This window comes from Rattus norvegicus, chromosome 5, assembly GCF_036323735.1.
Source record: "Rattus norvegicus strain BN/NHsdMcwi chromosome 5, GRCr8, whole genome shotgun sequence".
In the NCBI taxonomy this organism is placed as follows: Eukaryota; Metazoa; Chordata; class Mammalia; order Rodentia; family Muridae; genus Rattus; species Rattus norvegicus.
In genome coordinates this window covers 90,707,778-90,728,724 of record NC_086023.1, presented here as the reverse complement: position 1 = coordinate 90,728,724, position 20,947 = coordinate 90,707,778, and the positions used below count along the sequence as shown (strand labels likewise).

The 20,947-nt window shown below is 38.6% G+C and overlaps 1 non-coding gene across 1 annotated transcript; it reads left to right on the top strand.

Annotated features, from left to right (window-relative positions):
• Nucleotides 1-16,411: 16,411 nt before the first annotated feature.
• On the top strand, nucleotides 16,412-16,537 carry LOC120103336 (small nucleolar RNA SNORA17). Its single transcript, XR_005505400.1, has one exon. It is a non-coding gene; the product is annotated as a small nucleolar RNA SNORA17 (small nucleolar RNA).
• The last annotated feature ends 4,410 nt before the right edge of the window (nucleotides 16,538-20,947 follow it).

The window sequence follows — 20,947 nt, the reverse complement described above, 5'->3', positions numbered from 1 at the left end:
AACAACAGATTAGTGAAATTTATAGTTTATTGACATATTGAGCCACACTACATCTCTGGAATAAACCAGTTTGATCATGGTAATTTTGTGATATATTATTGAAGAGTTTGCAGGTATTTTTAAGGAAACTTTGCATATATTTATGTTGGAGATTGGACTGTGTTTACCTGGTTTTAGTACTAGGGTAATACTAACTTCATAAAGAGTTTGGTAATGTAACCTTCTTTGCTATTTAAAAGCATAGTTTGAGAAGCATTTGTGTATTTCATTGAAGGTCTGGTAATTTTTTTATTTGGTAAATATTTTTTTTGTTTATTGTACCACATTTTATTCCTCTATGAAAAAAACATAATGTCTATAAGGAAATGGTGGACAGTGAAACATGTGACATATCATTAACTTACTATAGTGATACCAGCATAGCTAATCTGTTCTGAAGAGAGCTTCTAAACAGCTAAAAGGAGGGTAGTATATAATGCATGGACGCTGTGGAAAACACAATAATTTTAACTGTGACAGAGGTAGAGTAGCAAGACAAGGGACTTAGCCCTCGACTCAAAACAGGATGGAATATAAAACTAATACATGATTTCTCAAATTTTCACTAAAAACTTTCAAATCCTGAGATCCTGAAAATTGATATGGACTAAGCAAATATTGTTGTACTATGCCCATAATCCATTTTTTTCTCTTTTTTTTATTAACTTGTGTATTTCTTATATACATTTCAAGTGTTATTCCCTTTCCCGGTTTCCGGGCAAACATCCCCCTCACCCCTCCCCTTCCTTATGGGTGTCCCCCTCCCAACCCTCCCCCCATTGCCGCCCTCCCCCCATAGTCTAGTTCACTGGGGGTTCAGTCTTAGCAGGACCCAGGACTTCCCCTTCCACTGGTGCTCTTACTAGGATATTCATTGCTACCTATGGGGTCAGAGTCCAGGGTCAGTCCATGTATAGTATTTAGGTAGTGGCTTAGTCCCTGGAAGCTCTGGTTGCTTGACATTGTTGTACTTTTGGGGTCTCGAGCCCCTTCAAGCTCTTCCAGTTCTTTCTCTGATTCCTTCAATGGGGGTCCTATTCTCAGTTCAGTGGTTTGCTGCTGGCAATCGCCTCTGTATTTGCTGTATTCTGGCTTTCACTCTCTTCTATACCTATTATGCTTAGGTTTGATCTTCTCATTGTGTCCTGGATTCCCTGTATGTTTTGGGCCAGTATCTTTTTCCATTTTTCATTATCTTTGTCAGTTGTGTGGATGATTTCTATGGAATCTTCTGCTCCTGAGATTCTCTCTTCTATGTCTTGCTGTTGGCGATGCTTGCATCTAGGGCTCCTTGTCTCTTCCTTTGGTTTTCTATATCCAGGGTTGTCTCGCTTTGTGCTTTTTTTATTGCTTCTATTTCCCTTTTTAATTCCTTCACCTGTTTGATTGTGTTTTCCTGTTATTTTTGTATTTCCTCTCTGTAGGCTTCTGCCTGTTTATTTGTGTTTTCCTTCATTTCTCTGAGGGAGTTCTTTGTGTTTCTTGAAGTCCTCCATTATCATGATAAAATGTGATTTTAAATCTAGATCTTGCTTTTTTGGTGTGTTTGGATATTCAGTGTTTGCTTTGGTGGGAGAATTGGGCTTCGCTGGTGCCATGTAGTCTTGGTTTCTGTTGCTTGGGTTCCTGCGCTTGCCTCTTCCCATCACGTTGTCTCTGGTGTTACCTTGTTCTGCTATTTCTGACAGTGGTTAGACTGTCTTATAGGTCTGTGTGTCAGGAGTGCTGTAGACCTGTTTTCCTGTTTTCTTTCAGCCAGTTATGGGAACAGAGTGTTCTGCTTTCAGGCGTGTAATCATTCCTGTCTACTGGTCTTCAGGTGTTCCTGTGGGGGTGTGTCCTGAGTCTTCCAGGCAGGTCACTTGGAGCAGAAAAGTTGGTCTTACCTGTGGTCTCAGGCCTGGAGTTACTTCTCAGAGCTGGGTTTCAGCTCTCCATGAGGGCAGCAACCAGAAGGGCCTGCCCTGCTTTTCTCGTGACCCTGTGCACAGGAGGCCCAGATGGCACTAGGCGTTTTCCTCTAGAGTCAGAAATGTGGGCAGAGAGTAGTCTCCTCTGGGTTCCCAGGTGTGTATGCCCCTCAGAAGTTCTAGCTCTCCCTCCCAGGGGATCCTGGTGCAGGGAGCTCTTTGTCAGGGTCCCTTCAGATCTGGGCGGTGTCTGGACTGCAGTGTTGAGTGCCCCAATCTTCCTGTTCCCAGAGGCCCTACACAGTTTCCTCATGGGCCAGGGATGTGGGCAAGGGTGGGCAGTACTGGCAGTTTCTCCTGCCCTTTAGTCTCAGGAGTTCCCACCTATCTGGGTGGTGAGCTCTCTCTCCCATGGGGTTTGGGAGCAGGGAGGTGTGGGCTGGGATCAGTGAGGTTTGGGCCCTAGCTAGAAACCTGCATCTCTTTCTTTAGATTAGGGAAGTTTTCTTCTGTCCTTTTGTTGAAAATATTTACTGGCCCTTTAAGTTGAGAATCTTCACTGTCTTCTATACCTATTATCCTTAGGTTTGATCTTATCAGTGTGTCCTGTATTTTCTGGATATTTTTGGTTAGGAATTTTTGTATTTTGCATTTTTTGACTTTGATGTCAATGTTTTCTATGGTATCTTGTGCACCTGAGATTCTCTCTCCCATCTCTAGTATTGTGTTTGTGATGCTTGCATCTATGACTCCTGATCTTTTTCCTAGGTTTTCTATCTCCAGAGTTTTCTGCCTTTGTGATTTCTTTATTATATTTCCATTTTCAGATCCTGGATGGTTTTGCTCAATTCTTTCACCTGTTTGGTTGTGTTTTCCTATATCTCATTAAGGAATTTTTGTGTTTCTTCTTTAAGGGGTTCTACCTGTTTACCTGTGTTCTTTTGTATTTCTTTAAGGGAGTTATTCATGTCCTTTTTAATATCTTCTATCATCAACATGAAATGTGATTTTTAAATCTGAAACTTGCTTTTCCAGTGTGTTGGGTTATACAGGACTTGCTGCAGTGGGAGAACTAGGTTCTGATGATGCCAAGTACCCTTAATTTCTGTTGCTTAGGTTCTTGAGCTTGCCTTTTACCATTTGGCTATCACTGGTGTTAGTTGGTCTTGCTCTCTCTTTCTGAAGCTTGTCCTTTCTGTGAGCCTATGAGTCTGTGATCTTTTGTGTGTCAGCACTCCTGGGAGATCAGTGCTCTCTGGGTAGGATTTGGGTATTGAGAGCTGTGGGACAGATTTAGCTCTGGGGTGCAGATAATATACAGAAGTTAAAGTAGACATTTTAAAGTAAAATGTTGAACACACTATCTATAGTAAATAAACTCTTTTTGTCACTATTTTCTGAACAATGAAGTCTAGGTACTTGTATAGGATTATACTGTATTTGTTATTATAAATAATGCCATGCTGATTTAAGCCATATACAAAGTGTTGTGTGTAGTTTTTATGTGACTACAAGTCCATGTTATATCTTGTTTAAAAACTTGAGCATAAAGTTTATCTAGAGTTGGTTGTTGGCCTAGAATCAGGTCCATGTGGATTCAGAGGAGAGACTAGATTGCAGTGAATTCTGAAAAATACATTTCTCTGGGCTTAGAGTTCCATTTATGAAATCTCAGGAAATTGTCCCCAGGCTTCAGCAATAGGTAGAAACAGACAAGCCCATTTTATTACCTGGTGCCAACAGACAGACCACAAATGAGATCAGGCTGATGCTGTGCCAAATTTCATGAGGATACTTCACATTGTATTGCACATGTACCTCCTGAACTGAGTATTGTGGATGTACATTTTAGGATTCTCCCTAGTTCCAACCTGTTAATAGTAAAGAGTCATGCTATAAGCAAGTGTTCCCAAATAGATTATGATAGGAGATGAAGTAAGAGAAAAGACAAAAGTCTAGAGAGTTGAGACTTAATAGATGCAGGGAGCAGGACAGTCAGCATATGAAAGTATAGACAACAATTTTATAAATTTTATAAATCAAGAGCCATTTTTATGTTGCATAAGAAGGCCAAGGCCTTCTCTCAATATTTAGTTGTGATACACAAGAGCTTAGTCTTTATATAGATTTAGAGAAAAGGTGAAGATGTGAGACTAAGAAGAGAAAAAGCCTACATGAGTCTATTTGTCTTTCTTGATCAATGTTTTAAGTTGCTTTTGAAAACTACTTTTAGTTTTTAATAATTTATTGGACATTTTGGAAATCCCATCATGACCAATGATTTTCCTCTTGTGAATGGAATGATAGCTTGTAATTATAGCTCACCACAAGCTACCCACTAATGTGGTGTTTGTTCAAGCAAGAGCTCTGTGGTTTGATTCTGCCCACATCCTCAAGGCCTGAAACCCTGAAAGCACATCTTGGAGTCCAGGCTATGCCCAAACTTACCCTTATTTTTACAAACCACACATTCTTCCCTTCGCTGCTCCTCCCTCTCTTCTATCTAATATGACTCCTTCATTTAGATGTATATCATGTGGCAAAACTCCTGTCTTAACACTCTTTCAAGGCAATTTATGCTTAACATAATTTCCACAGTGAACCCTCTACTGGAATTTAACTCCTAAGCTGTGTCTAAGCCTACAGTTGATACTCATAACAAGCCGAGACTCTTTTCAGTGCACTACATCCTGTGGCCTGAATAGTCATGTCACTTTCATTGAAACTAAGACCATCAGGAAGGACTCCTCTCCTATCAAGGATTGGAGATAGGCTCATGATTCTATGTTGACAACAAGATTTGCACATCAGCCAAGTGTCTGACCTTAAAGAAGAACTCAAGTACAAGCTGACAGTTATTTACAGCCTTCTAGCACTCCCAAGACAGCCTGGCAGGCCTTCTGGGCAAAGCCACAGATGTTCTCACTTATTTCTCATTCTCTACAACCAGCAGATGAGTCACATAGCTACAGCCAAGATGACCGGCTCATATTTCCCCAGGACACAAGTTAATCAGGACAGTGACAGTAGAGTAGGCCAAGAGAGGGAAAGCACGTTTGTCCAGCTGCCAAAGGGAATATGATCAGAGGCATAATAAGTTAACAGAGTTGGCGGTTGAATCAGCTTCGCCTCAGATGACAGATAAAAACAACCGGCTCATAGACTTAACTTTATATTTTTAATTGGTTAGGATGGTCAGGTAGGGGTGTGTGTGTGTGTGTGTGTGTGTGTGTGTGTGTGTGTGTGTATGTGTTTGGCTAATGTGCACCTAAAAATTATCAACTAGACCAGCTAATTCGGCTGTGAACATGGAAACATGGATTCAGAGGAGCAGAAATAAATGTAGCTAACAAATATGATCCTAATACAAAATGTCAAAGGTCATCCATTTTTCAAAGAAAACTTTTCTTCCCTTTGTGCTAAGCAACTACTATAAGCACCTCTTTAAACATTGCCTATTATAGAAGTACTATTTTAGTATTTCTAACTTATGTATGTATTACTTAGAATTTAAATTTTGAAATTAGTCTTGATTAAAAAAATTAAGATTATAAATACCACAGTTTCCAAAGAATATAGGTTGTACACACTACGCAATAGTGACTCTGATTTGAGGAATTATCCAGTGCTATTTTATAATTCTGTGTAGGAAACATGGGGATGTTTCAGTTGTTTAAGACATTTTTCTATTTAAACATTTACTTAGAGACCTTGCCAAGTAAACAAGAAAAGCAAGAAAGCAAAATTATGCCCCACATAACAGAAGCAGTTGCATTCTCTAACCCCTAGTAATTTAACCAGTCATTTCTATAAACAAAAATAAAGTAGGGAGTTCAGGGGGGAAACTTGGCAACACTAATCTCATTTCTTCACACTGGCAGACCAAAGCATCACTCATCACATATTTCTGATGAAAAGCACTTGTTCACTGGGTCATGAAAGGAAACCTTTAATATAGTACAGGGATTTAATATTAAATTACATACGAAGGAACATTTCAGTAATTGAGAAAGTGATTTCTTGCAGATGCTCTTTTGCTTAAAAGATTACTTTAAGTAAACATTCATAATATAAAGAAAAATCAACGTCTCAGAAGATTGAACAGTCTTGCACATGCAGAAACCAATATATGAACAGAGAATGTACACTTTGTAGAGTGATATAGGACATGGAGATGAGCATTACAGTTCAAATAAAGGAAGGATAAATCTACATTCAACACATACGATAGGATGGGACGGGGTAATAAGGAAGAGAAGAGAGAGAGACAGTGAGAGACAGAGAGAGACAGAGACAGAGACAGACAGAGTCAGACAGAGACAGACAGAGAGACAGAGAGACACACACACAGGGACAGAGAGACAGACAGTGAGCCAGAGAATGAGGTTCATTTCCTATTTTTTGGTATGAAGCTCATGCTATTATTTAGACTTCAGATTACATGGATGAAATCTTTTGAATATGTTCATTTAGTCCCCTGGTTAAGCACAAGTAAAGGAGCTAGCTAGAAACTGCAAATAGAGAGAAAGTTTACTTGGTGTCAAAATATTCATTACTAATACATATTAGCCCTCAGGCTGGTGGCCACTACAGAGTTGTGCACAGGGATAACAAAGAATAATGCCTGGGTTTTTTTGAAAATTTGTTCACAGAACAGAAAAAAAAGAATTTCTGAAATTATTATAACATATACTTCATCTTCTGTCTGAAAACAGTCAATTTTAGTTCCAGAGCTGGAGACAACTCAAGTGGTTTAATATTGATGATTAAATAATTGAATATAAATGGTTTTTCAAATCTTTAAAAAAGAATTATCTAGAATCTGCTCATTTAGGTTTCAAGAAAGTATTAATCACTATTTTTATAGAGACAGTGTGGTTCTTATTTGGGGGTGGGTTACTTAATTAGAAACTGGTTCTTTAAACATGCCAGGCAAATGCTGTGTTACCGTAACCACTCTCTGAAAGAGAGCTATAGGCAATCATATTTAAAATACTGAATGAATCTTTGTCATTGTTTTGAGGCTGCTATAACAAAGTACCTGGGGGTTGGTTGTTGAAGCACCAGAAATCTGCTGAAGCTACATCCCAGTTCTGAATGCTAGAAATCCAACTTTAGGGTTTGACTTCATCTGAGGCCTCCTTGACTCATGTATGGCTTCACTATTTAGATGTCTTCACAGAGTCACTCCTCTGTGTCTCAAGCTTTTTTTCTAAGACAATTGGTTATATTTATTTGACACTCATCTATAAAACTTTATTTTGTCTTAATTATATATATTTTAGAGTCTATTGCAAGTCAAGGAATGAAGTAGAAACAGGAGAATTTCTGTGAGTTTGAAGTTTGATTTACACAGTGAATTCCAAACAAACAAGGGCAACATTGTGAGGAGTTTTCTAGATCAGAAAAAAAGTTTCTGTGTCTAAATAGAGTGACATTCTAAAGTATTTGTAATATTAGGAATTATAAATTCACATAAAAATTAGCAAAATACCCTTGGAAATAGGACTTAACCAATGACAACTGAAAAACACAGAAGGAAGTCTTTGATAAGAGTTCTACTTGATAAAGGAACTGGATAAAATACTTGGAGTAAAAATGAATTCAGATATATATATATATATATATATATATACATACATATATATATATATGTCACTGAGACTTGCTACTTCTCTCTGAGCATTTCTCTGATACAGACTATCTTGATCTTTAGTTCTCCATGCCTTTGGGGTATTAAAAACCGAAGTCAGGTGTCAGGACTTGTTGAGGATGTGGAGTTAGTGAGACATGTTAATTGTTACCAACTTCATAAAACTAGAATCTTTTAGGGAAATCTAAAATTGCTTCTCTAGGAACTATTAAGAAAAATGCTTCTATTGACCCAAAGGGAAGAAAATTTTCGCTAATAGTTCCTTATCTAAAATAAGTTCAAATAAATGTAAATATGTAGATGGGAGACTTAAATATGGAGCAGTTCATCTGCTTGCCTGTCTATCAGCTACTCCACTTACCACACTGCACTAGGACATGGGAAAGTCCTGCAACACAGAGCTCCAGGTAGAGTTCTTCAGACCAACTTTGTCCAACTATCAATCAATCCCTTCATTAATAGGTTATGCTATAGACAGTGTGGCATCTTAATTTCTAGAGACAACTAAACACTTCACCAAAAAAATGCTCTAGTACTATGCATCATTGTCCTAGTTAGGGTAGTTATTGCTGTGATGAAGTATTATGACCAAAGCAACTTGACAAGAAAAGTATTTATTTGGCTTATTCTTTTACTTCACTGTTTATCATTGTAGGAAATCAGTCTGAAATTCAAACAGGGCAGAAACCTGGAGTCAGAAGCTGATGCAGTCATTGGAGGAGTATAGGTTACTATTCCTTACAGATTGATCATCATGTTTTTTTTTATAAAAAAGAGGACTACCATCCAAAGTATGGCATAACATACAATGGATTGGGCTATTACCCATAAATCAGAAATTATGAACATGCTCTATAGGCATGTCTACAACCTCATATTACAGAGGCATCATCTCAACCACAGTTCCTTTCTCCAGGATGACTATAGCTTATATGAATTTGATAGTAATAGTAGCCAGAACACAATCCTGCATTCCATGTCCCAGTTAAGGACTTCTGGTCTAATTTCCAACACAACATGCTCCTCCTAAGGGTAGTATGACATCCTGAACCTCATTGTTATGGAGCCCTACTCATTCCCACTGAGATTCAAGGTCCTGCTATAGAACTCAGCCAAACCTCCAAAGACTACTTAAAACTGACAGCAAGTATCTTCTAGGTCTAAAAACTATTTAGTACTCAGCTTAGAATTTGCAGCTATCATGGATGAACTGAGGCCATTTCTGACATCCCATTTGCACATCAACACATGGTGGCCCCAAGAATGAACACCAAATACAAATTAGCTTTACATAATCTGACAAGTCAGGACAAGAGCAAAAGTTAAAAACTAAAAAAGCTAAAAAATCCTGACATGGATTCAATTCAGGTGAGATTAGATATCAAGACCAAAAAAATAGAACCAATAACTGAACTCTAAATGCCTAGGACTCATCACAAAAACAAAATCAACATGAAGATCTAAGACAATACATCTTCCAGGAACTAGCACCCTCATTGTACTATTCTTTAAGAGAAGCAGTATAGCATAAGGTAGTGACTTTAAAAGAGCAATAATAAGTATATTCAAGGAACTAAATATTTTTTGAATATTTAAGTACTCAAGGGTATATGAATAAGTGACCAAATGAAAACAATGGAAAGCTAAATAAATAGTTGAACATAATAATGAAAATAATTTAAACTATAAATAGAATTTAGTAAAAAGATGGAGTCTCTGAAAAAAAAGACAAATTGAGATGAAACTCAAAATAAAAAGCTCATGAATAATTTAAAAAATACTAAAAGAAAAGTTTCACCAATAGATTAAATCAAATTGAAGACAGAATGTAGGTCTAGATGATAAGGTAGAGCAGCAGTATCAAATATAAAAAAAAATCAAACTCAGTCAAAGAAAATGTCAAATATAAAAATCCAGGTAAAGAGACCAACCAATGAATCATATCTATCTATCTATCTATCTATCTATCTATCTATCTATCTATCTATCTATCTATCTATCTATCTATCTATCTATGTATCTATCGTATCTATCTATCTATCTATCTATCTATCTACCTATCTATCTATCTATCTATCTATCTATCTATCTATCTATCTATCTATCTTTCTATCTACCTATCTATATATTTGGAGAAAAACAGGTCCAAAATACAGAGAACATTTTCAACAAATGCATAGGGAAAATATCACAAATTTAAGAGTAAAGATGCCTATCAAAAAATATCAAATAGAAAGGACAAGGTAAGAACAACATTGTTTTCACAGGATACTCAAAACATTAAGGGCACATAGCAAGGAATATATTTGAAAAGTACAAAAGAGAAAGACAAAGTCACTAACAGAAGTAGACCCTTCAAAATAACTCTTAACTCTACAAGGGAAAATTTGAAATCTAGAAGGTCCTGGACTGATATTCCACAAATTTTTAAGTGCAAAGATTCCAGCCCAGACTGTATTCATAAAAACCTTTCAGTCATAATCATAGGAGAAAGAAAAAGCTTTCCATGGTAAAAACAGATATGAATAATTTATATTTATTAAGCTATCTATAAAGAAAATACTATGGGAATACTTTGCTTTAAAGAGAATATTAAATACATAAGGGGACATAAGATATAAACAATGTTAGTAGTGATAATCAAAAGAAGTTTAAGAGGGGCTGGGGATTTAGCTCAGTGGTAGAGCGCTTACCTAGGAAGCGCAAGGCCCTGGATTCGGTCCCCAGCTCCGAAAAAAAGAACCAAAAAAAAAAAAAAAAGAAGTTTAAGAACAGGATCCACACATATACACAGATATCAGGAATTAATAAATAATTAGTAATAACTAAAACTTAATGACCTTTATTAATGAAAAAAGATACATACTAATAGATTAGACTAAAATAACTTTGTCAAAGAAGAAGTAACAAAAGAAATTAAAGATTGTTTAGAATTTAATGAAAATGAAGGTACAACATACCCAAACATATGGGAAACAATGAAAACAGTGCTAAGAGGAAAAGTCACAGCTATGAGTGCCTTCAAATCGAAACTCGACAGAGAATACAGTATCAGCTTGAAAACACACCTAGAAAAGCTCTAAAACAAACAAGCAAAAAAGAAACAAATATATGCAAGAGGAGTAGAGAGCAGGAAATAATCAAACTCAGGGCTGAAATCAACCAAGTAGAAACAGAAAGAACTATACAAAGAGTCAACAAAACCAGGAGTTGCTTCTTTAAGAAAATCAAGATAGATATATCCTTAGCAAGGCTAACCAGAGTCACAGAGAGAGTATCCAAATTAACAAAATCAAAAAGGAAAAGGGAGAAATAACAACAGAAACTGAGGAAATTCAAAACACCGTCAGATCCTACTATAAATACTCAACAAAACTGGAAAATCTGGATGAAATGGACAGTTTTCTAGACAGATATCAGGTAACAACGTTAAACCAGGATTAGATAAACCATCTAAACAGTCACATAACTCCTAACAAAATAGAAACAGTCATTAAAAGTCTCCCAACTGGGCTGGGGATTTAGCTCAGCGGTAGAGTGCTTGCCTAGGAAGCGCAAGGCCCTGGGTTCGGTCCCCAGCTCCGAAAAAAAGAACCAAAAAAAAAAGTCTCCCAACCAAAAAAAAAAAGCCCAGGACCAAAGGGTTTAGTGCAGAATTATATCACACCTTCAAAGAAGACCTAATACCAACACTCTCCAAACTATCCCACAAAGTAGAAACAGAATGAACACAACCCAACTCATTCTTTGAAGCCACAGTTACCCTTATACCTAAACCACACAAAAAAAGAGAACTTCAGATCAATTTCCCTTATGAATATTGATGCAAAATACTCAATAAAGTTCTTATAAACCAAACCAAGAACACATCAAAACTATCACCCATCATGATCAAGTTGGCTTCATCCCAGGGATGCAGGGATGGTTCAATATACAGAAACCCATCAGTGTAATGTAGAGCCTTGTTTGAACCATAGCTTCTGTGTGCTGACCTGAGGAACATGTCTCAGGAGATTTTACCCAATAAATTATGAAACTCTAGCTGACCAGATAACATAGATTAACACAAAAAAATCACCTAAACTGTCTTGTAGAGTCTTTGAGAGACTCTTAGACTTTTCTTAAAATTTTCTTTGAAACTTAAGAAGCCAAGACCACCAACATCTGCTCTGATCACAGAATTAAGTTTCTTGTTTTTACAACAGTTCATTAACACTGATTGGCTAATGGTGTCCAATGTTTCAAAGTCAATCCATACTCTGCTCTCAAACAACATGGTTAGGCCTATTACAGAAACACTTCATAATGTGATATCAACTTATGTCGTAGTTAAAGTTTCAATTGTAATAATAAAAATAACACTATCCTTCAAAAAATTGGAAAGAAAAAAAGTTTATTTCACTTATGCTTCTATATAACAGTTCATCATTGAAGCTTTCTTTAGAACAGGAAGTTCAGGTAGGAATCTGAAGTCAAAACTGAAATAGAAGTCACAAAGGTATTGCTTATAGACTTGCTCCCCAACGCTTGCTCAGTCTGTTTTGTTATCTACCTGGAAGCCCCCTACCTTGGGGTAGCACTACTCATCAGGGGCTGGACCCTTCCACATTAATTGCTAATTAAGAAAATGCATCACATGTTTGCCTGTAGGCTAATTGTGTAGGGCATGTTTTCAAGTAAGATTTCTTTTTCTAAGATGAACCTAGCTTGTGTCAAGTTGATACAGAAAATTGCTAGGACACATGCCTTCTAAAAACCTTGAAAGGGAAAAGGATCTTTAAAAAATTGTTTTAACCTAAGAATCGAATAATGGTTAAATTATTTCTTCTTCTTCTTCTTCTTCTTCTTCTTCTTCTTCTTCTTCTTCTTCTTCTTCTTCTTCTTCTTCTTCTTCTTCTCTCTCTCTCTCTCTCTCTCTCTTCCTCTGCCAAACCCATCTGGTAAGTACATCACCTTGTGATTCTAGCCACTCCTTATGGACACATACATGATGCCACTCATAACTTTAGGTTGAAGTTGTGGACTTCCTTCTTCTGTTTTACTTTGCTATTTGGGGCTCAAATAGCTGATGGTCCTTTCTCCTGCTACCTTCAGGCTAACCTTAGATGCTTATTTAAAGTAAAGAAGGTGAAGAGTGTCCACAGATGTGTGACATATGTCATCAGGACTAATGCCCTCATTTTTATCATGAGCTGAAAACTCTAAAAAACAGAGAGAAAATTGTAAAATAAAAAAAAACATTTCAAGTGAGTAAAGTAAGTACTTTTTGGTTCAATCCTCACTAAGCAAATTGCTAATATATTAAGTTTTCTATAAAATTCGATGTTTTGCCTGGAGGCCTTACTTATACAGTTCAGGTCTGTGGAGCTGAGGGCATATGGCTACAGCTGATAGGTCAAACTTTATCTCTCGGAGAATCTTATCCCTGGAGCATAGAAATTTCCACACCAAATTTCAATGTTATTTGCTTGAGGCAATTCAATGTTGTTTATAGTTAATCAACTCTGATACAGTATCTTGATACCTTAATTAATACTTCCTGGGAGAAAATACTCCTTTAGAAAGCCAATTTGACTGTTAGAGATATTAGTAGAATAGGTCCCTTAGTACTGCTGTGGGCAGTACTGGAAGTAGTCACTGAAGACAGTTCTGAAGCAATCCTCTAATCATGCTGGGCTTGAAAAGGAACAGGTCTCATTCCCAACACTGAACATGCTGATGGGACTGGGTCAGATGTCACTGCTGTGTAAGGTCTCCACAGTAGTAGATGAAGACCAAGCAAGACATTACAATATGTCCAGTATATTGAGACCACTGGATATGTACATTACTTCTCTTTTCTAGTTTTCTGACTTCTTTCCATACTCTCTCTCTCTCTCTTTCTCTCATTCTCTGTCTCTCTGTCTCTCTCTCTCATTCTCTGTCTCTCTGTCTCTGTCTCTGTCTCTCTCTCTAGATATAGTAAAGTGGGCTGGCTAGTACAATAGCTGTCTCTTAACATAAACGCTAAAATCTGATAGCTGTTCTGTCTATGAGGCATGATGCTTCAACTGGTCTCCAGTCTATGTTGGAATCCTGAAGAAGTAGGCTCTAATACTAGTGAAGGAATGCTTCAGCAGCAGGAAAAATGAAGTTTCTAAAAAAAAAGTAAGGGCAAGCAGGCAAAAAGAAAAAAAAATTCCTTTTTCCATGTATTTTGATGTAGGTTACCGTGAGAAGGTGCAACACAATACCAGCTAGGACCTCATTATCAGCTTTAGAAATGAGGATTATAATTGACAGGAAAATTTGTCATATTTTATCAGAAATGTGCTTGTTCACATATATAAATATATTAAGCAGATGTTTGTATTTTCTTTCCTCTAAGTCTTTATCATGTTATATTTAACATCAGTTGGAATAATAACAATGGTTATTATATTTATTTTGAGACATACCTATATACCATATATAATAAGTTATATAATGCATTTGTGCTTGTGTATGGGAGAGTTTGATTTTCGGTTGTATACAGGATGGTTATATTGGGCATGATCAGGACCTGGCTAATGTTTACATTTGAAAACTAAGCATGACACAGGAGGTATGATATGATCTGTGGACCTGTGGTAATCTTGCTTATCAATTTAACAACATTTGTAATCAACTAAAACCAAGCAGATGGGCACACTTATGAGGGGTCTTTCTTGACTGGATCATTTATGGTGAGAAGACTCATTCTAAATCTGGGTCATACTTTCTGGTGACAGCTCACATAAACACACATGGAGAAGACGAATTTTTGTTTTTTGCCTACTTTCCCTCACTTTCACTGGCATGCTCATCTATCTTACTGCCAAGGCACTCATTCACTAGTATTAAAGCCTACTTCTTCAGGACTCCAATGTATAGTGAAGATTAGCTGAGACATCTAGCCTCATGGGCTGAATATCATATTCTTGGCCTTTCCATCTGTAGTCAGCCATTGTTGAAGAGCCAGGCCAATATATTTATTCACCCTGTCTGTTCTGTTTCTCTAGAGATCCCTGACTAACACACTTGGTCTCAGTTTATTTTACAAAGCAAGGTGACAAAGGCAGCATTGTACTGGTACAAAGAACAACAAACCAATGTAATTGGATAAAGGGACATAAATAAACACACACAGTTATAGATCCTTTGATTTTCAGCTAAAGTATTAAAAATGCAAGAAACTAGGCAGGACCTACAGTATCATGCTGGAGGCTCGTGGCTGTCCAACTCAGTTATGATATGGGCCCAGTTGGTCCATCCAATATCTACCCCATCTATAAACCTCTGAAGCACATGAAGGAGTCAGCTCTGTGGTGCCAGAGCTGCAGTATAAGCATGACTCTGGCAATAGCAGAATATTCTAAATGAGTCTCAGCGATGCTCCACTATTTATTGTGCTTCAGAAACCAGAGACCTTGAACCAGACCAATGACCAATATTTGGGATGAATATATAAGCTATCTGGGCAAAACAATAATAATAATAATAATAATAATAATAATAATAATAATAATAATAACAACCACCATCACCACCACCACCACCACCATCATCATCATCATCATCATCATCATCATCATATAAGTGCTACACGTCTGTAGGGCGCTCTCCAGTGGTGAACAACGGTACTGTGCATGCGCAGGTTTTGCACCTGGTGTCAGTTGGCCGTTAATATGCTAATGAGGGGCAGTACCATGCTAGTGAGGTGATTCATTCTCCGCCAATCCCTGGAGGACAAGTAGTGGGGTGATATTGGGGTGACCCGTGCCCCACCAATCCCTGAGAGATTATTAGCATACTGTTGTGTATATAAAGCGAGCGACTTTGCCGCTCGTGGTCCCCTGTCCCTGTTCAAGAGAGCTGTACAGTAAAGGCTTGTTCACAGAAGAATCCTGTTGCTGCGTGTCGTTCTTACTGGCGAGACATTGGGCGCGAGACACACTTCAATGTCTAGTGCCACTATGATGATTAGATTTACAAAGGAGAGGTAAAAAAAATAAAGAAATAAAGCAGTCAGTGAATGGTGGATAGAGGTAGAAATAGAGAAGCCACAGCAGTTATAGGTGTGAGAGAAGTCTGTGGTGAGCAGGGGAACATGTGTCCCCAGAACATGTTGCCCAGCTGATGTCTTCCTAGTTCTGAGCAATGACAGGATGTCCAAGACAAAGAACAGATCATTTTTTGGACTTGCCCTCCTTGAAAGACCTCTATGGCCTATTTGGCACTTGGAGACCACTTTGGTGTCAGGGATCTGCTGCCCCAGGCCATGTTAATACTCAAGGTGCAAGCAGATGTCTGGTTTTATAGCAACCACGAGCTATGTTGATGTCCCTAGCCAGAGACACCACTGAAGGCCATACAGATGTCTTTGATCTGGGCCTCCACTTGAAGCCATGGTTATGTTCTTGTCTGTGCTATGGCTGAGAGCCATATCTAGAGTCATGGTCCCACTGCAGATGGGTATGTGTTAATGTCTGTGGACTGTACTGTCACTGGAGACAATGCTGAGGTCTGTGCACATGCTGGTACAGGAGACCATGTGGGTGTCTATGGTCTGTGCTGTCTCCAGAAACCCTGTGTAAGTTGTAAGTTGATGATTTCTGTTTCTGATGCTGACTGTAAAGATCAAGGAAGCTACTTTTGCCATGGTATTGATGAGTGTAGACCTACAGATGAGAAAGAGGAACATAGAAGGTTCATGTGATAATCTCTACTTCCACCCCCACACTCACATAAAGGGAAAGCCTAGACAGAAAGCTGCCAAGGAAAACTCTTAAAGATTGTAATAAGGACAGACCCTGGCTCGGTGGGGGCAGGTGTGGTTGCTGTGCTACACAAGTGTCAATAGGTGGCAGAAAAAGAGGCTACATCTACACTCAAGTGTTCTGACTTGTGAACATCTGAATGATCAATAGTGTTAACACTCCACCAACAAAAAGGCAAGTCTGAGATGACCAGTATTCTTGTGCCAGGAAGGTCTGGACATGCTTCCCGGGATGTGATCAAGCTGGAGAATAGAACGACCCAGCCTGGGACCATGAGCCCAGGTGAGACTGAGCCCTAGACAGATGGTCAGTCCATGGGGCCACTCAGATTGCCCCAGGTGAAAAGCAAGCCACCAGACCAGTGCCATAGGGCCTGAACAAAAAGCTCGTCTGAGATGACTACCAGTCGGGTGCCACTCAAACCTACTGGGAAGCCAGTCATACTCCAGAAAACCCTTTTCTTGTACCATAATGCACAAATGGGGCATAGCACTCTTGAAAATACTTCTGAGATGACATCATATACTCAAAGACCCTGGGCACCACTAAGAGAAGCAAGTGGTAGAGAAATGGAAGAGAAAGAGAAACAAGACACAGACAACAAAGAGAGGCAGAACTAGAGATTCAAGGGTAGTGAGGAACAGCCTGTGACACCATCTGGGACCTTCGTGGGATCCTGGCCTGTGCTGCCACTAGGGGCCACATTTGGTCTGCGATCCTGCAGTAGCAGAAGACTTTACCACCAAAGGCCAGGTAGATGTCCTGCCTGAGTACACATTGATATCTGAGGGCTATGCAGAAGTGGCCCTGCCCGTTGCCTGACCACTAGGGAAGAGCTGACCCTGTGGGCATGAAAGCAGGAGAGCTGACTCTGTTCCTAGTCTGCTGAAGCACTCAGGAAGGCTACACATTTCTGGAGTTTTAGGTGAGCTATCCCTGAAAGCAGGCGTGCTGGGCCTGCCACTTGTCTCCTTCCAGTTACATGAATGACGTTGAGATACCCACTTATCCCTTGCCATCTGCAGCAGGAGGGAAACCCTAGCCCTGCATCATGAAAGCAGGCTGTTCACCTGCTGCAGCACTTAAGGGAGAGCAGGCCCTGGACCTTACCTCACAGCAGAGCTTACCCTGATGGCATCCTGGGCCCATAGGTATGAAGGTGGGAGAGCTGTTTTTTGTTTGCTGTATGGCAAGGGCAAGGGGAAGATGTCCTCCTCCCATCATGGGTCCATCCTCACTTATGGCAGGTAAGGGAGCTGGATCTAGGGTCATGAGATTGGGGAACTGGCCATGTCAGTCACCAGCTGCAACACTCAGAAGAGCAGACCTCATATCTCGCCTGGGCAATAGAGTAGAGCTAATCCTGGTTGCATGAGAGACTACTCCAAAAGTACGAGAGTGGGAGAACCAGTGGGTTGACCAGTTCAGATACCTCTTAGGCCCAGATCCAGGGCTTTGAATTGGTTTACCCCAACATTTACCATATCAGTTAACTGCTGGAGTGGCTGAAGGGACAGGTAAAACAGATCTAAAACTTTAGGATCTCTACGATACAGAATAACAACAGGATACCTGACAGGAATCCTAGTGAGTTCCAGTATTGACTGGATAGCAGAAGCCAGAAGCCTTTGTACCAGACCAATGAACCATTGCAAGGAATATTTGTAAGCAAAGACATGTGGACAAAAAGGTATACACTGTGGGATATAATGAGATTTTTCTTACCTCTGCTAGCCAGGGAGTTTATAAAGGCAAGTACTTAGGTAGGGGGAGATGAGTGGTATTGGGGTGTATGGTGTGAAATTCACAAAGAAGCAATAAAAAGTTAATAAATGTGATAAAGATGCTGAAGTGTAGTTCTTCACAATTGATGGCTTCTGGTGGGAGTGCAGTTGGGGAAAGACTAACTTTTCATTAACGGGCTGGCCACTGGGAGTTTGAACATGCTTCGGTGAGTGTATAGTCAATACAAATTCAACTGGTCTTTTTATTTGGGGTGGGGGGTTCAGAAGAGTGGTGTCGGGAAGACCTGAGAAGACAGGGAAGAGTATGTGCTTGACGTTTATGATGTGAAGTTCTGAATTAACCAATCAACATATTGTGAAAAAATACATTGAAAAAAAGTTTTCAATAAACATTGCTGAGAAAGCTCAATATTCAAATGGAGAAAGACAAAAGTAGATGCATCTTCCTTATTTTGCACATCTCTTCACAATGGATTTAAACATTAACTCTCAATAGCTTGAAGGAACACAGAAAATAACATCGAAATATTAGCATAGACAAGGACTGTCAGAGAAGTATGCTAACACCATTGGAAATCACAAAAAAAATGACATATGAGATTACATGAAGATTCAAAAGTTCTGCAACACAAAGAAAACAGTAACTAGGGTGAAGAGATTACCCTAGGGTGAAGGGATAAATCTTGCTATTTATATATATATAGTAGGAGAATATTATACAAGGCATATAAGGAAGTTCCAGAATTGAACAGAAAAGGAAGTTATCCAATTAATAAATGGACTGATTAACTAAAACACTTTTTCAAAAATATGTAAATGACTAATAAATACTTGAAAAAACTTCCATAGCCATACCCATGAGAAAAATACAAATTAAAGTTGCTTTTAGATTCTGTTTTACCTCAGTAAGATGGCTATCATCACACAAATGGCAAATGCTAGCAGAATATGGAAAAAGAGGAGACCTTATACATTGTCTGCATGTCTGTATATTGGTACAGTCACTATGCAAATTGATATGGAGATATCAAAAAATTTTATATGATCCAGCCTTCTCACTTCTCAGTACACATCCATAGTATTCTAAGTAAGTATATTGAAGATGTATTTGCACATCCTTGTTTATTGTTTACAATAGAAAAGAAGTGGATCAAGCCTAGATATCCATCATCAGATAAAATGTCCTACATAGACACAATAGAATTTTATTTGGTCACAAGGAAAATTGAAATTATCACCATTGTAGGAAAATGCATAACTAGGGATCATCATATTTAATGAAATGTATCAGACTCAGAAAGAAAATGGATTACATGTTTTCTCTCAAATGCAAAATCTAGATTTGAGTGTGTGTGTACATATGTATATATGATGTAATTAGAAAGGGGACCATGAGAGGAGTTGAAAAGGCCATAAGCTGAGTGCAGCTGTGTCACCAGTTATATGTGACATTGAAGCATTAATGGGGAAGAAAGTCTCCAAAAGATGGGGGAAAGAAAAGTAAGGATGGTGATAAATGTAAAATTACTATAATGAAACCTATTACTTATATGCTGACTTAAAATTGTAAAATATTAAAAATCCTTACCTATGATCATATCTGACAATAGTAAGAGGCAAAAGGCATACATTGATTCATTTTTCTTATTTTTATTTTAAAGGTAGAACTAACACTTTTCCTAAGGAGAAGAGAACATTCAATTCTGAGCTTCAGCTGAGTTACTTTGGCTCTTTATGGCCTTAGAGTAGTTATAAATTGTGTCCTGGATATCCCCTTCGCCTCTTCAATGGGGAATGATATCTGCCTGACAGTGTTGCATAATTATGAAATGAGACATAACAATAAAAGTTCTTTTCTTGTAAATGCTGGTGAGTTTTCACTTGCCCTACCTCCCAAGTTGATGATGTGAACTGGATACACCAACTAGAAACAAAAGTGAAGAATGTACCGGTCCCTGTCAGATCCTGTCTACCCCACTGCTATGATTTTTTTTAAAGATTTATTAATTTATTATATATAAGTACACTGTAGCTGTCTTCAGACACACCAGAAGAGGGCATCGGATCTCCTTACAGATGGTTGTGAGCCACCATGTTGCTGCTGGGAATTGAACTCAGGACCTCTGGAAAGAGCAGTCAGTGCTCTTAACCACTGAGCCATCTCTCCAGCCCCCCCCCCCCACTGCTATGATTTGAGTGTGCTCTCTTTTCTCTAAAACACAGGCTGAAATTTAATCCTCATTAAATAATATTAGGAAGTGGGGTCAAGTAGGACTGTGAAAGAGATCAGTGCTCTGGTCTCATGAATGGATTCATTCATGTATAAACTGAATGGGTTATGGGATAATGGTATGTCTGTAGAATGGGTCTCCAATAAAAGCCAGCTTGGACATGAGTCAGGTATCATTCTTATATTTCTATGTGATGTCCTGTACCACATCAGGACTATGTACCAAGAATGTCATCACCAGTTGTAGCCTTTTGGCTTTGGACCAAAGTAAAACTTTTCTTTATAATGTGTTTATTCTATTTTAAAACCTTTTCTTTTATTGGATTTTTTAATTTATATTTTAAATGTTATCCCCTTTCCCGATTTCCCCTCCAGAAACTTGCTATCCCAGTTCCCCTTCCCCTGCTTCTATGAGAGTATTCCTTCACCCACCTACCCCCTCCCTCCCACCTCCCGCCCTAACATTTCCCTAAACTGGGATATCCAGTCTTGACAGGACCAAGGACCTCTCCTCTCATTGATACCTGGCAAACTCATCCTCTCCTACATATGTACATAGAGCCATTGGTCCATCCCTGTGTTCTCTTGAAGTG